At 39.4% G+C, this 14,824-nt stretch overlaps 1 protein-coding gene across 4 annotated transcripts in view; it reads left to right on the forward strand.

The window, feature by feature from the left end:
* Positions 1-276: 276 nt before the first annotated feature.
* Positions 277-14,824, forward strand: part of PPARA (peroxisome proliferator activated receptor alpha) — a 39,479-nt gene continuing 24,931 nt past the window's right edge. Inside the window, exons 1-3 of one of the 4 annotated variants that reach the window (XM_042890407.1) lie at positions 277-398; positions 3,077-3,177; positions 4,957-5,024. The gene's annotated coding sequence lies outside the window, so the exon portion shown is untranslated. Of the gene's footprint in view, positions 399-531; positions 616-1,060; positions 1,693-3,076; positions 3,178-4,956; positions 5,025-14,824 lie in introns of those variants that run through there. The other 3 variants (XM_042890410.1, XM_042890408.1, XM_042890409.1) reach the window with 3 other exon arrangements.

The following is a 14,824-nucleotide window of genomic DNA, read 5'->3' on the forward strand; positions in this document are numbered from 1 at the left end:
GCCCCAAGACACTGCCAAGGCCCTCAGGGAACAGTCCCAAAGCGGTTCTTCCCCACGGCACGCTAAGACCCCTTCGTGCTCTATTAGGCAAGAAAGAGCTCGGGGGGCCGTGCTAACGAAGGACGAGGTGAGGGCAGCCCCCCGTGTGGGCACCGCGAGGCGGGAGGGCACCGGTCACTCGCCCCCCTCGTGCCGCCTGAGCGCCGCGCCTTCACGTGAGCGCCCGGCCCCTGCCACAAATAGCTCGGGCGGGCGGATAAGAGGGCTGCGAGCGCAGACTTTGCCCCCACACGGCCGCCTTCGCGCTGGGCCGTTCCGTCTCTCCGCACTGCGGGGCTTTCTCCGCCCTTGACTGAAAGTTTCATAGTCTCAGTCTCGCCTTCTCTCTCTCGACAGCGGTGAGTACCGGCGCGGGCGAACAGAGGGGAATGGAAACGGAATGGCGGTGAGAGAAGGGAAGAAGGGGGCGAGGAGGCACCCGGCGCCGCCGGCACTCGCCCTACGCCCGCCCGCCGAGCCAATGGCGGGTGGCCATGGCGGGGGGTGTGTGCCGCGACCTCACTTCCGGTACCTGTCACCGCCGCCCGGAGCCGCTCAGCCAGGCGCAGGAGCGGGGTACTGTGTCCCGGAGCTCGGGGGGCTGCTGCTGCCGGGGGCTGCTCGCGCCGGGAGGCCGGCGGGCCCGCGGCACCGGGAGGGCGGGTGTGGGTGGGGGACGCGACGCCGTTGGCCCCAGCCCGGCCGGCTGTGCCTGCGGGCGGAAGGAACGCGCGGCGCTGCCCGGGGGCAGCCCCCGGCCGGGCTGGGGGGGTCGAGGGCGTGGGGCGGGGGCGCGGGTCGGTTCTGGTGCTGCCGATGGCGTGGCCTTCCCTCTCCCGTCCGTTCTCCTTGTGCTTTGCCCTGTTGTACGCCGCGTCCCGCTAGCCGAGGCGGGGAGCTGCTGGCGAGGAGATGCTGTGGGTGCCGGGAGCTGAGGGACGAGCGAGGGCCGGCCCTGAGTGGGGCTGGGGTGGAGGCAGGGGGCAGCGTTAGGGACAGTGCGGACACGGCGGATGCTGGGGAGCAGTCGGGGTGGCTCGGGTTGGAAGGGTCCGTGGTTGGGAGGACCTGGTTCCGGCGTCCCCTGCAGGGCTGTAGGACACCTGCAGACTTTCCTGTTAGCATCTCGCATTAATTATTTGGCTGAAATTCGCGCGGTCTTCGCAGGTAGTAAAGCGGGAAGCCGTAAAAATGCTCCCTTGATATATTTTGAATCGCTGTCTTAATGCTGAGGATACCTGGTGGAGTGCTGGGACTGAGGGTAGCGGTGGTACATGTGATGTGGTCACACGCTGCTCGAAGCTAAACCAGCGTCGTAACCTTTGTTCACTGGCATGAGCTGCCCAGCCAGCAGCCCTGGGCTCTTAGTAGCTTTTTGTGGCAACTTTATGGTTTTTACGTAGCACAGTGCATAGTTTCAGTAGGATGAGTGCACGCGCAGACCTTATCGGAGGTCTGTACAACCGCGTCAATAGCGCACCCTCTTGCTTTTCCCATCTTTGGAAGGAGCGCTTGACATAGGCCAAAAAAAGTACTTATCAGTCTGCTGATGCCCTGTATTGACTCTCATCCTGCACAGTCAGGTGGCTTAGAGAGTTCTGTTGTCTCGTATAATCCCACGTGTCCTGGCATTTTTCTCACCTGCAGTTCAGGGTACTGGATTTTTTTGTTGTTCTTGTTTCCTTGTTTGTTTGTTCAATATCTTAATTTCCCGTGCATGCCCCTCCAAACTGTAGTGCTTTCAAAGGGAATTAGGAGGTTTAAACCATGGAATAGAGGCTGCATTTCGGTTGTTTTTAATAGTTTATGTTGAGTGTTATAAAAACTTCAGGGGAGAAAACATCACAGCTCAGCACAGTAGGATGGGTGGCCCAGGGTATTCATCTTGTTCTGGAAAATGGATTATAGTGCTCACTGTTTGCCTGAATTGATCAAAGAGGGGAATGCATATTTTTTTTTATTCTCAGTGTTTTGAAGAAGCTCTTTCTTCAAATTTGCAAATAACACCCTATTATTATTATTATTATTATTAGTTTTTTAGCCTCCTGTTTGAAATGTTTTAACTTACCTGCTGAGATCTGCACTATGACTTGTCGCTCTTGCAACTGGAATATCTGTTACAAGATATATCCAGGAACAGGAGAATGCCATAATTGTCTGGAAAAATAAATAATGCTGAATTTGTATCTATTATAAATGAAAACATTTTCTTGCAGCGTTTTGGAATTTTAACATTTTTAATCAAATCTGGCATCACTTGCAAAATCTCCTTAAAGGTTTAATTTGTGTGGTTTTGAGCTGAATGGAGCCAATTTAATCAAACTATAATTTATTTTTATAGCTATGTATGTGCAGCCTTTTTTTTTTTTTTTTTTTTTTTTTTTTCTCCTTTAATGGTTGTAACTATATACATGTTACAATAAAATCTCTCCCTTTGGGGTGTGATTGGTAGCTGAAAAGCCAATTGCAAAGACATCTTGTGGGATGCACGTGTGTGTTCCTCAAAAACCTTAACCGTTTGTCCACATCAACACTTGGACATTTGTGAGGATGCTCCTTATGAGTAGAAGTATTTTGTTTTACGGTACATAGTGAAAATACCAGAAGGCTTTCAGTGAAGTGATCTTGAGTGCTTTTAATTAATTATTTACTTTTAGTATGGAGAAAAAAAAAAAATCTGAATGCTGTTGGGATGTACCAGTCATAGACCCTAGTTAGCTAGATGTCAGTGTAGTCTTCATGTAAAATTAGGCATGTATTATTAGCCTCAGTCACTTAAAAAAAATTAGTGTTCACCCAAGTGAAATAAGTGTTTGTTGGTAGCTGTTGGGGTTTTTTGTTTGTTTGCTTGTTGTTTTTTTTTTTTTTTCCTGAAGGGACTTTAAGAATCAGAAAAAGCCATTATGTTACATACTATCAACATAAAATTAGATTAGTAAGCTTTCAGAAATTTTGTTGAGTTGTTTTTTTTTTTTTTTTTTTTTTTTTTTTATAAATAAAATCATCACATCTTTTTTTTTTTTTTTTTTTTTTTTAGTGAAGAGCCACTTGCTGTCACCAATGTGCACGTGAAATGGAAAGGGAACAGATTATGGAAAGCAGCTTCTGTTTCAACCTTGCCAGATGCTGCGTGAAGTGGTAAGTGAATATGGGGGCTGAGAACTACTTTGGCAACGTTCCCAAACTACTAGAGAGGAAAAAAACATTTGAGGTAGTATATCTGTAAGGAGTAATTGATGTAAAAACAGTCAATTGACCAAGAAAGAAATCTGAATAAAGTTGTGCAAACAGTTGATAAAGGGCAGGTCATGGAGAACAGAATAAGCAAGATTTCCTTATGCTGTGGTGTCTGTTCTCTGTGTTCAACTTCTACATAAAAGGAAGCGTGTAAAGGTTTTATCCAGAATAATTCTGAGTTCTTAATCTTTTTAGAAGTGTTTAAGAGTGTTCAGCATTTCTCAGGACCAGGCCTGTAAGGTTAAATATTGAACAAGTCTTTGAAGGAGAGCGCTGAATGGTCACTGAGTGAAAAAGTACTTATCCTGTAAGCTTAGGCTCTAAATCAGCACTAGACTCAAAGTAAAATGAAAATCGCTCTGTCTTGAAAAGTGTGATATTTGGCATGTTTGTCAAACTTTATATGGATATAGGAAGATTGCTGTCTGACCAGATTGCATGTGGCATTGAGGTGTTGCCAGTTGTGATCCGGCTTCCTCATACCAGTTCTAATGGTTTCTGCTTATGAAACAGTATTTATTTATAAGTGCCTTGCATATGTATTTGAAATATCTGTGAAGTATAATCTGTATCCAATGAAGGGCTCTCTATGCACAGATTATTACAAATTATAAAGTGCTATTCAGCAGTTTTTTAATCCTGATTTAGGCTTGTTACATCACTGTGTTTCTTCGATGTGTTTTAAAGTGCTCTACATGCAAGCTGTGGAAACTTGTTGGTACTTTGCAATTTGAAAGATGAGAACCAGCAAAGAGGATAGTTCATTCTGCTGTACTATATTCACTAAATATATCATTTTAGATTCAAGTTGTCTCATACCTGTGGAAATGCTGACAGCATGAGATGTATTTGCAAGCATTTGGCAGGTTAACTGTCTCTCTGTAGAACTGCTGACGCACAATAATATTTGGTTTTCACAGAATCACAGAATGGCCAGGGTTGGAAGGGACCTTAAGGATCATGAATCTCCAGACCCCCTGCCACATGCAGGGCCACCAAACTCCCCATTTACGTTGTTTAAATTTACTTATAAATGGAAAGATTAATTATTATTACACTTTCCTAATAGCAGAAGAATCTTGGTTTAAAAAAAAAAAAAAAAAAAAAAAAAGCATCTGCCATGAGAAACTGAGAGTCGTTTCTTGGCTTTTAGCAGCTGCTGAAGTTGTAAGGTTCCAGCCAGCTGTAATGCATATGAAAACAAATTAGTCCAATATTTTTCTATCTTGTATTTTCATATCTCTGTAGTCCAGTTTGTGGTAAGTATGTAAAAGGGAATCAGAGCTGGTGTTTGGTGAATAGCTGGCTGAATGAATTATTCATCTAAATGTGTAAAAAAAACAAGCAAACAAAAAATATATATATACATTAGAGCTGAGAGCATTTAGTGTTGTGAGTAGCTTAGAGTTTGGTGTGTTTTGCATGAAATAATGCTATCACTATCTGCCCTAATGTTATTTAGATTTAAAAAAAAAAAAAAAAAAAAAAAAGTCATTTGAAGCTATAGCTATTCTATTAAGGCTTTGAAAGAGGGTTTACTTCTTGTTGGATATATCTACATATCTAGCACAGTGACACTGTCTGAGAAAGTTCTAAATTTTAATGTATAGTTGTATTGTAATTCATTTTTTTAAAACACATGGACTGCTACATGCCTGTTTTATTTTGATTGTTTACCAGAAACGACTGATAAAACAATTTCACAGAAGAAATCACTGAACTTAAACCAGAATGTGAGTGTCCAGATGGTAAGAACTTTTGTCTATTAGTAAATTCTCTTTGAAAGTGAGGATTTCTGTTACTGTTGATGCTTCTTAGTTGCCTGTTAGTTACAGATTCAGCAAGAATGTTACTAAGCACATGGCATTAGAGTAACATTATGGGCTCATGGAAAAGAAAACAAAACCTTCTCACATCTTCATTCACCACCTATGAAAAATGTTTCCCAGCGTAATTAGAATGAAGAATATAGAATGAAACCACTTGGATTTGAGGGTGGAAATGTGGAGACGGTGAGTGCTTTGTCAAAAGAGGCTGATTTAGAGATTCCTGGTTTATTGTCAGACAGTGCTTGGTGGCATTCTTTGCCATGGGGCTGGTGAATGTTCCATTACAACAGTCTACGAATTTACCCACTCATGTGAAAATAAAAGGAAATCTCAGCCCACAGTTCATAGTGAATATTGTGGGATTGTTGGCAGTTTTCAGGGGAGGATAACAGGAACTACTCATTGCCAATGTAAACATTATGTTTCTGATGGAGGCTAGAACTAGATTTGTCGTGGAGGTTAGTAGTTCTAAGAATAATTTGAAAAAATAACTGGTATAATTATGCACAGAATATTGGATACTGACATTTGGTCAGTATAGTTGGAAAAGTATAGTTATGAAAAGGATCTTCACATCATTTTTAGTCTGTAGATACATATAGTTTGGAATCAGTGTGCTGTGCTACTGGGGTTTTTTTGGGTGGATTTTTTTTTTTTTTTTTTTTTTTTTTTGTCAATGCAAGATGCTGTGTGGATGCAGTTTCGCTAGAAGAGAGCCATACAAAGAGGGGTGTTCTGTCCCTTGTTGATTCTGACAGCCTAACTACAGAGAATTTTGCTCTGTGAGTATACTTATGTTATTAAGCTGTACGTGTCTGAAATTTGAAAATGGTTTAGTGTGTATGCTCATATTACATGTAGCTGCCCAAAGAGAAGAACATGTAAGAAGCTGTTTTTTATGCCTGAAAATAATTTTTATTATTTTATTTAATTATTTATTCTCATCAGAGCAAGAGACAGATGCAGGCCAGACAAACTAGAAATAAGTCAAGTATTAGCTTCACAAAACAGGTAGCTGTGAGATGAGAGTAGTTTTTAGCACTGGATGCTGCTTCTGAAAAAGGCAGCAGCTGCACTTCTGATGTACTGTGCTACCATAGAGATGTACAGTGCCTGTACATAAGCAGGCCAATGTTTTCAAACAGCTGCTAAATGTTGAGCTGTTACATGTGTGTTTGGGGCACCTGATTTTCAGCCTTCTGCCATAATTCTAAGGTTACAGCGAATTGCATTTTCTTGAGGTTATAAACTCTGTGATAAATTCTGTGAGAATTCTTCAATAGCAGTTATCCTTTAAGAATATAGAATTGCTTATTTTGCTGCTATCAATCATTTTATTTCTTTTCTACCTGGCATATGTGTGTATGGAAAAAAAGAATAGAATGGGATGTTCCCTTTCTGTTGTTTCTGAGAGCCCTGCAGCAAGCAGTGCGATTGCACGGCATGGCTTGAGCTGATCTGGCAATTGCTGTTGAAGATCAGTCATGCTCCCACTTGTGCTTCTCTCCTTTGCTGTCGGCTCTGTGGTTCTGTCCCTCCTCATTGCTGCCCTTTAGTGAGTCTGTTCAGCTATCTCTGTCTATTTACATTTTTCCCATGTTATGTTTTTTATGTTTTACTGGAGCCAAATTGTTTCACTGAGGCTGTGTCTATACTAGGTAATAAAATATGTCAGGGACTGTTCTCTGGATCCAGAGCTAAGTGGAAAGGTTGCACTCTAGCTTGGGCTTCCTCCCAAACCAGAGTGGCTGCCTCTGAATTGCCAGTGGAGAACAGTTCACTGTTTGGCCTCTGCTGTCCCCTTAACCTTGCCTGAGCATTTATCTGGGAGAACACCAAGCTGAGGTGGGCCAAAATGGTGTCAGAGAGCACTTACAGTGTGGCTCGAGCCTGTACTCTTGACTTTGTTTTATTTACTGCCATACTTGTGGGCAGGGAGATCAGATGAGTGTGAGATCCAACACAAGGGCAGGCTGGGACTGCAGGGCTGGAAATGAAGGAGAGGGGAGGTGGGGACAGTGTCAGGGAGCGATGGCAGGGGTATTCTTTTGATGTCAAGGAGCTATTAGATTACTTAAGCTGGCCGAACCTTAATGCAACTTTATTTTGCAGCACCGAACTTCTGTTTGCTCTGCTGTAAATGCTGTATCCCTATAGCTGATTATTCAAAGTTTGATCAGTGAGCTAAAATGTCTCACAAAGTACATTGCAAAGTAATGAAAGTATATATATGACTTCATGAACAAGATTTTTTTATCCTGATCATTTCAATAGTCTGATGGTTTTTGTTCCACCTTTCTGTAATGTAGTTGTTTCCTTACTGAAAAAAAAAAAAAAAAAATTGGAGAGTGGTGGAATGACAAGCAGGCAGTAGTGGTGATGCTGCACTAAATACAGTGCTGTTAAACCAGTAGGTAGATAGCCTTTATGTCTTGCAAAGGGCAAACGGAGAGCTTAGATGTTACGAAAATAATTGGTTGTATTCTGACGTTTTTGATCACGCAGGAGTGAGAGGCTTGTGATCTCTGTACTGTTGTGAGTGACCTGATTTAGAACTGTGAAGTCATGTGAACCAAGTATATCCTCTATCTGACTTGTCAGTAGCCTGGAAGTACAAGTGCTTGATGTCCATTTGCCAAAAAATGTAGATCCATTGCGTTCATACCCACTGACAGGACTTCAGTCTGCAATGTTAATTCACTGTAGGCTTTGTTTCTGTGATAAATGATTGTGAAGAAAAACTTCTTATGGCAGGAATTTCTAAATTACTGGAACAAAACTGAAATGAAAGAATTGCACTCTAGGTACTCTGAGTTGTGGCATGCCATTAAATCAAATTTAGTTTATTTTTAGCAGGGTTTTTTTTTGGTTGGTTGGTTTTGGTTTTTGTTTTAAATTTAAATGTAATCACTGAGTGATGAAAGCCTGTAAAAATACTTTGAAGGAGTGAGTAAAATCAATACCCTGAAGAATAAATAAACCAGCCTCAGATGCTGTGTATAGAAGACATTAGAGTTTGCCTACTGGTAGAAAAGCATGAAAGCTAACTCACTGGGATTTCTCCATGAACTTTCAAAAGAAGAAGGGGATTCAATCTGTAATATTTTATATGAAGGTCAGTCTCTTCTATTGGATAACAGTCTTACTAAGTTGAAATTAGATTATCAGATATATCTTGCTAGATGTTTGGGCAGGGGAGTGAAGTTAATCAGTGAAATAAAACCACAGAAAACAGACAGTAATGTTCTTCTCCTCTAAGAAAGCAAATTCAGACTTCTTGAATCTCTTCCAGAAACAGATGTAAATTTCACTGAAGCTTTTCAACTAGCAAATAATCATGGTCTGTTATGTTTGATAACGAATCATGCAGGCGGTTGCAGATGGTGAGAAGAGTGCAGCTGTGCAGATACTACAGGAGCTGAGATAGAAGACTGGAGGACTCAAGCAGATGAAGGAGGTGTTTTGAGGGTGGGTTAACATGGCTTATGAAAGAGAAGGCTAAGACAGCTGAAAGAGCATTGAATCTAAGCGTGCTGGTGTAAGGCCAAAAACTGAAATCTGAGATTTGGGGATGGGGAGAGTGATGGAGGCTGAAAAGAAGATTTACTTGAGGCAAAAAGACTTTTTTAGTGTTGCTGATACCTAAATCAGAAACTGCAGCATTATATGTCGAAGTAACTAGGCGTATTTCCTGAACCAGAACAAGGAGACCGAGCCAGGATGGAACTTTAAGCTGTAGATGAGGCTTCCTTTTAAAGAGGTAGATTTCGAAGGAATGCCAAGCATCTGTAGGAGAGCTACTCTAGTTACACATACAGATGCAATGTTGTAGGTTTTTCATTTTGATTTTTCAGGATAGGGCCTGTATGATGAAATCAGAGACAGCAAAACTGGGGAGTTCACCAGGTGAGGAAGCTGTGTCTGACAGGTGCCCTAAAAAGGGGAGACAGCAAGTCTCAGGTTGTGGTTGAAGAACAGGTAAGATTCAGTCAAAGCTGTGTGTTATCTTAAAGATAAAAGGAATAGTCTTGAAACAATATGCTAGAGAATCCAATTTTCAGACCATTTTTGGTTATTAAGTATTGTTTCAAAACAATAGCTCTATGCTTTATTTGCTACTGTTTTGTTTGTAACAGCAACTGCATTGTTACTGTTATTACAATCCCTCTAAGAACTACTATTTTTGCCTACGAGTCAGAAGTCCATAGCCAATGTGATTATTTTACACTATTTCAAGGACAGCCAATTGTCTTTTTCTTAATAGAGTATGTGATTAGGGAAGGACCCTGTGGAAGTGTAGAATACTTCAATTACTGTCATAACTTCAAGCATCCATCAAGCATCCATCACACAGCTTCTGTGTACAGTTTCTGTGCTCTACAGATATTAGTGAATGTAAAACTAACACTGAAAGCAAACTGTTATATATATATATATATATATATAATTTTAGAGGGGAGTAAAATATCAGAAGAATTATGCTTCTAAAGTGCTATGTTAATAACCATCTTCAGAATTATTTTCTCATATCTTTTAGTCTAGTTACTTCAGAAATTCAGAAATATGCATTAGAGTCTGCCTTCCTCTACCAATAGCTTTGAACCTACAAGTCTTCAAACCCACAATCTGACAAATGAGTGGTGGTTGCAAAGGCTTTGAAATAGTAGAACTTCTATAAAAGTTGGAAGCTGGAAAGAAGAAAGGAAAATGTGTTATTGACCCCACTGAGGAAATGATGCAATATGAATTTGAAAATTATCTGTACTGTTTGGCCTGTCAATTGCCAGTTGGCACAGGAGCAGTGTTGAGCCAGTTGCAACATGCAGCTCTGAACCAGCTGCAGCACATGCACACTGTTTGTCCAGTCAGTAGTTCAGAGATGTTGTATGGGGAGAGGTATGATGAGAAAAGGAAAGATAGGGAGAAACGATAGGATGATGTAGGGTGACAATGGCATGAAAATATTATGACTTTGAAAGATAATCAGTAGAGATCTAAGCTTTTTATTTCTTCTTACAACAGTTGCCCTTTTCCCAGTGTTTCGGTGCTACTGACAGTAAAAAAAAAAAAAAAAAAAAAAGTATCAATATGAATATTACCTTCCACATTTTTATACTGTCACAACTTAATACTGCCAAGATTTTATCTCATTGCTTGAACTCATGAAGTTATGTAAAACTTCAGAAATCTCATTGGCAGGTAACTCAAAACTACTTGGTATCCTTAAAATATTTTAGACTGTGTTGCAGAATGTCAAGCCTGATATTAGGTTATAGTCAGCTGAAGTATTTTTGTTATAGGAACAATTTCTTTGCTGTCTTGAATAATCAGCAAAGATGATGTCATACAGGGATATCACAAAACAGTTTCTCAGCCTTCATTTTAAATTCACTTTAAATTTAAACTGAAGGCAGATATTTCTATTCACAACACACTGAGAATTCTTAGTCCTAGGAGTACATTATTACCAGTCCTGCCAAAAGGGAATTACTAACAACACATACCAACATATATAGCACATGTAAGGCTCTGTGGAGATAAAACAAAATTAATTCTTACATGCTAGTCTGCAGAAATGCATTTTAAGACATCTGTACATATACATGAATCCTAAAGACTGCTGTAATATTATTGAAGGTTTAGAAATTGCTTCTCACTGAATCATCAAAGTCTTCAGTTGATTCCATAAATTAAGGACAATTTATTTTAATTAATAAATTAATGACAATTGATTAATATAAATATTTTCTGTCTAGAGCATCTCATTTGCTAGCAGGAAAGGTTATATCTTTCTGAATAGGACAATCGTGTGTTGTTTTTTGTTTTAATTTTTTTTCTTAATCAAGTACTTGAACAAGTAAGATTTCTGAATTATAAACGTTTATATTACAGTATCATCAGTAAGTGTAATGGAAAACAACCAAGAAACTTGCCTGACACAGCCTCTGTATACACATAGATTATAATTTCAATTGACAATTTTATTTGCACAGATGTCTTTAATTTTTAACCTTCTGAAGTTTATTTTTACCACATGTAGTAAAAATGTACTCTGTGGGAGACTTAGCAAGAGGCTTACATTTTGTTTACTCAAAAATTGATTATATTGAAGACAATCGTTTAGTCACCATGTTAAAATGCAATTTGTGTTTGCCTCTTGCTCTTTATATCTTTATCCTTCAACAAATGACGTTGCTGTAGAATGTCAGAGCATGGTTAGAATGTCGTTGAGAAGTCACTTTGCATAATCTAAGATGCATTACTCACATGTGCAAGGAAACAATTGCAACATTTCAATTTAGTCTCAAGGATCTGGTTTCCAGTGAGGAGCAAGTTAGGACAGATGTGTAGGCTGTTTGTAAATGCTGTATGCATAGAAACAGACCTTGACTTGAACATTAGACCTTATATATATATATACACATATATATATATATGTATGTATGTATTATTATTTTTTAAAAAAAGAGCATTGATAATAGTTTAGGACATCTAATATATGTGTGTAGTTCATAAATAACCATCTTATTTTTGTTTGCTTTGTTCAAGTTGTTTTAATTCTGGATATAGTATACATAAGGTGACTTTAACTGTGAATTGATTCAGACTATTGGCTTAGGTAATTAACTTGTCAGTATCACAAAGATAGATAAGGAGTTTTGGGACAGATGGGGAAAATCAGAGAGCTTTGAGTTGATTAACGTGATAATAAAAATACAGCAGGTAGTCAGAGGACACATCTGAGTGAATGTGACCTTGTTCTTGGATCAAGTAGCAAATACATAAATGTCATGTTTGTCTGAATGTGACCTTGCATTGGTTCAAGTATCAGTCATAAATCAAATCCTAGATTTTAATGTACGTGTATAGAAAATGGCCTCTTTAAACACTACCTAGTATCTTTGGTTGTTGTGGTCTTCAGATATAAGTGGCAAAAACAAAAAGCGTATTTGTGCACTAAATTGTTTGAGCTGCATTTCCTTCATGGTGCTGTCATAGATGATTTAGAATCTGTAAAAGTTTGAACAGCAAATTGCTATGGCTGCTATGATTAACACATAATCATTTGAATCTTGATCAAGTATGGAATGATATGAGTGTAATGTAACAGTGACCTGAAGTGATATGGACATTGATACAGCAATGAGTAAAGAGTAAATCTAGAGATTATGTGGAGAGAGGAAAAGAAAAAAAGGTAGAGTGTGTTGCAAGCACAGAAGTATATGTAACAGTGAAGTGGAGTTTTTATTAGAAACTGTGGTGGGCTGTTAGAAGTACATGGGGAACTGTATTTGAACTTGAAAGAGAGCACGTATCAGAGTGCACTGGTACACCAACTACACTACAGCATAGAGATTACTGAGTTGTTGCTGTGGGTTTAACTGCTGCAAATTCTTGTTCTTTCGAGTATCTTGTTAAAAAAAGTTAATTTATGTCCATGTTTATGCCTCAAAATACTGGATATTAGTAACTTCAATCTGAATATTTGCTTTGTATACAATGATAACTAACATGGTAAATTGAATAATCTTCCCACATACTGTTGTCTTGGCAGGTGTTGTTTGTTTTTGAAATGCTAGTTATTACGTGCCTATTCTGTATAGGTTGCTCTGAAAGTAGTACCTCCTACTTATTTCCATGGAAACTACAACAGCTACAAAGAGTTCAATAACACTATTCGACGGAGCAAATTCTCTTCTCCAAAATACTATTTTTCAACATATTTGCTACTAGCACTAGCTATGCATTTCTGCCAGTGATGAACAAGAGCTCTTCATTTTGTGGTGTGACAGCTGCATACGGCTGTCTGAAATGTGGCTTGTCTTTCAGATCACTGTCACCACTGCTGAAACACACCACCCACTGCCTCACTGTGTTGACATTCATGGTTTGGTCTCAGTAGATGTTTGGCAAGCACCAATGAATGTCAGTGGGTACATTTTTTTTTTTTTTGGTGGTGGAATTCAATGACACACCTCTGCTTCATAAGCATTCCATGTTGATGTCCATTTTTGACACCATTTTGTCAAGACTGCCCCTCTGCTGCCATCTGTCATAGAATGGTAGAATTGTGGAATCATTTGAGCTCAAAGGGACCTTTAAACATGACATAGTCAAACTCTTCTGCAATGAGCAGGGACATTACAACTAGATCAGGTTGCTCAGAGCCCCATCCAGCCTGACCTTGAAGGTCTCTGGGGGTGAGCCTTCACCATACCTCTGAGCAATGTGTTCCAGTGCTCCATTACCCTTATCTTAAAAGCAAACAAACAAAATAAATAAATTCCTTATATCCAATCTAAATCTTCTTTCTTTCAGTTTGAAACTGATTTCCTTGTCCTATCACAATAGACCCTGCTAAAGAGTCTATCCCCTTATAGCACTCTCTTTAGATACTAAAAGGCAGCTGTTAGATCTCCCTGGAGCTTTCTTTTTTCCAGGCTGAACAGCCCCAGCTCTCTCTGCCTGTCTTTATGGCAGGGGGGTGTTCTAAAGAATGGGACCTTGGAACCAACTGTTGCACAGCAACAAAACGTAATGGGATACTGTCAGTAAGAAGTATTGCCTCTACTGTTATACCACCAATATCCACTTCTGACACTGTAGGTCAACAGAATAAATTAGGAGACATTACTTTTGGAGCAGCCCTCATCTAAAACTAAGCAATCATCAACATGTGTCAGAGATCATTATTTGGTATTAAAGTGGAATCATAAACTGGATAGCCAGAGAAGGGGGAAAATAATCATAAATTGCTATTTTTTCCAGGATTTCTAGGGATTTTAACAACAGAAGTCAAAACAATAGTAAAGACTTCTCCCCCAAATTTTCCAGTTATAACTTTGATGATGCTTGTTTTAGAGTTGGGGATCTTTTAGAGATCTGACTGGGTTCTATTGTAGACAAAAAAAAAAAAAGCTACTTGAAGAAAACAAAAGTGAAGGATGATCTTGATTACAAAAAAAACCCTGATAGCTATTCAATAGTTTGTTGACTAATGCTGCATTCCTGACTATTGAAGTCTTACAAAAATTTAAAGGATTCAGTAGACTTTTGAAAGTCTTTCAGTAGTCTTTTGAAAGTCTACTGAAAGAGACATATTTTGAAAGAGAGACTTAAATGCTTTACTTTGGCATACAGCAATTTCTGACAAAAGTTTATGGTCAGTGCTCGTTAGGGTGAAAATAGCTCTGATTTTTCTGTTCCAAATACAGAAATAGCTGAATTAAAAGTTTACATCTAGAGGAGCAAACAAAACAAAACAAAACAAAACAAAAAAAACCCTCTGATTGTCCTATTGCTGTTCCATACACACATGCAGACTTGAAACTATTTGAGCTTCATATCAGTTCAAGCAACAATACAATCTCCGTTCTTTACAGAAATGAGCTAAGTAAAACAGAATTCTTCTTTTATCAGAAAGACCTAGATGCAAGTTTAAGTACTGTCATATTTGTTACATCTGGTGTCTATTTATGTGGAAGAAAGCAAATGTGACTTCAGATAAATGTAGACTTCAGGCAATAGACCTGTAAGTCTTGTCTCTGGAGCCTGAAGGCAAGGTTGCAAAACCTTTATGTCCCATTGCTGACGAAGTCAAATCTGGCTCCTGTTGTTCAAGCGGTTTGCAGTGGCTGATTTAAAGACAGGCTTTGGATCCCATCATACTGATAATTTAAAACTGTGGTATTTCTTCATATCATAAGTCCAGATCTGTC

Source organism: Lagopus leucura, unplaced genomic scaffold (assembly GCF_019238085.1).
Source record: "Lagopus leucura isolate 7727_CA_CO unplaced genomic scaffold, USGS_WTPT01 Super-Scaffold_100159, whole genome shotgun sequence".
Lineage (NCBI taxonomy): Eukaryota > Metazoa > Chordata > Aves > Galliformes > Phasianidae > Lagopus > Lagopus leucura.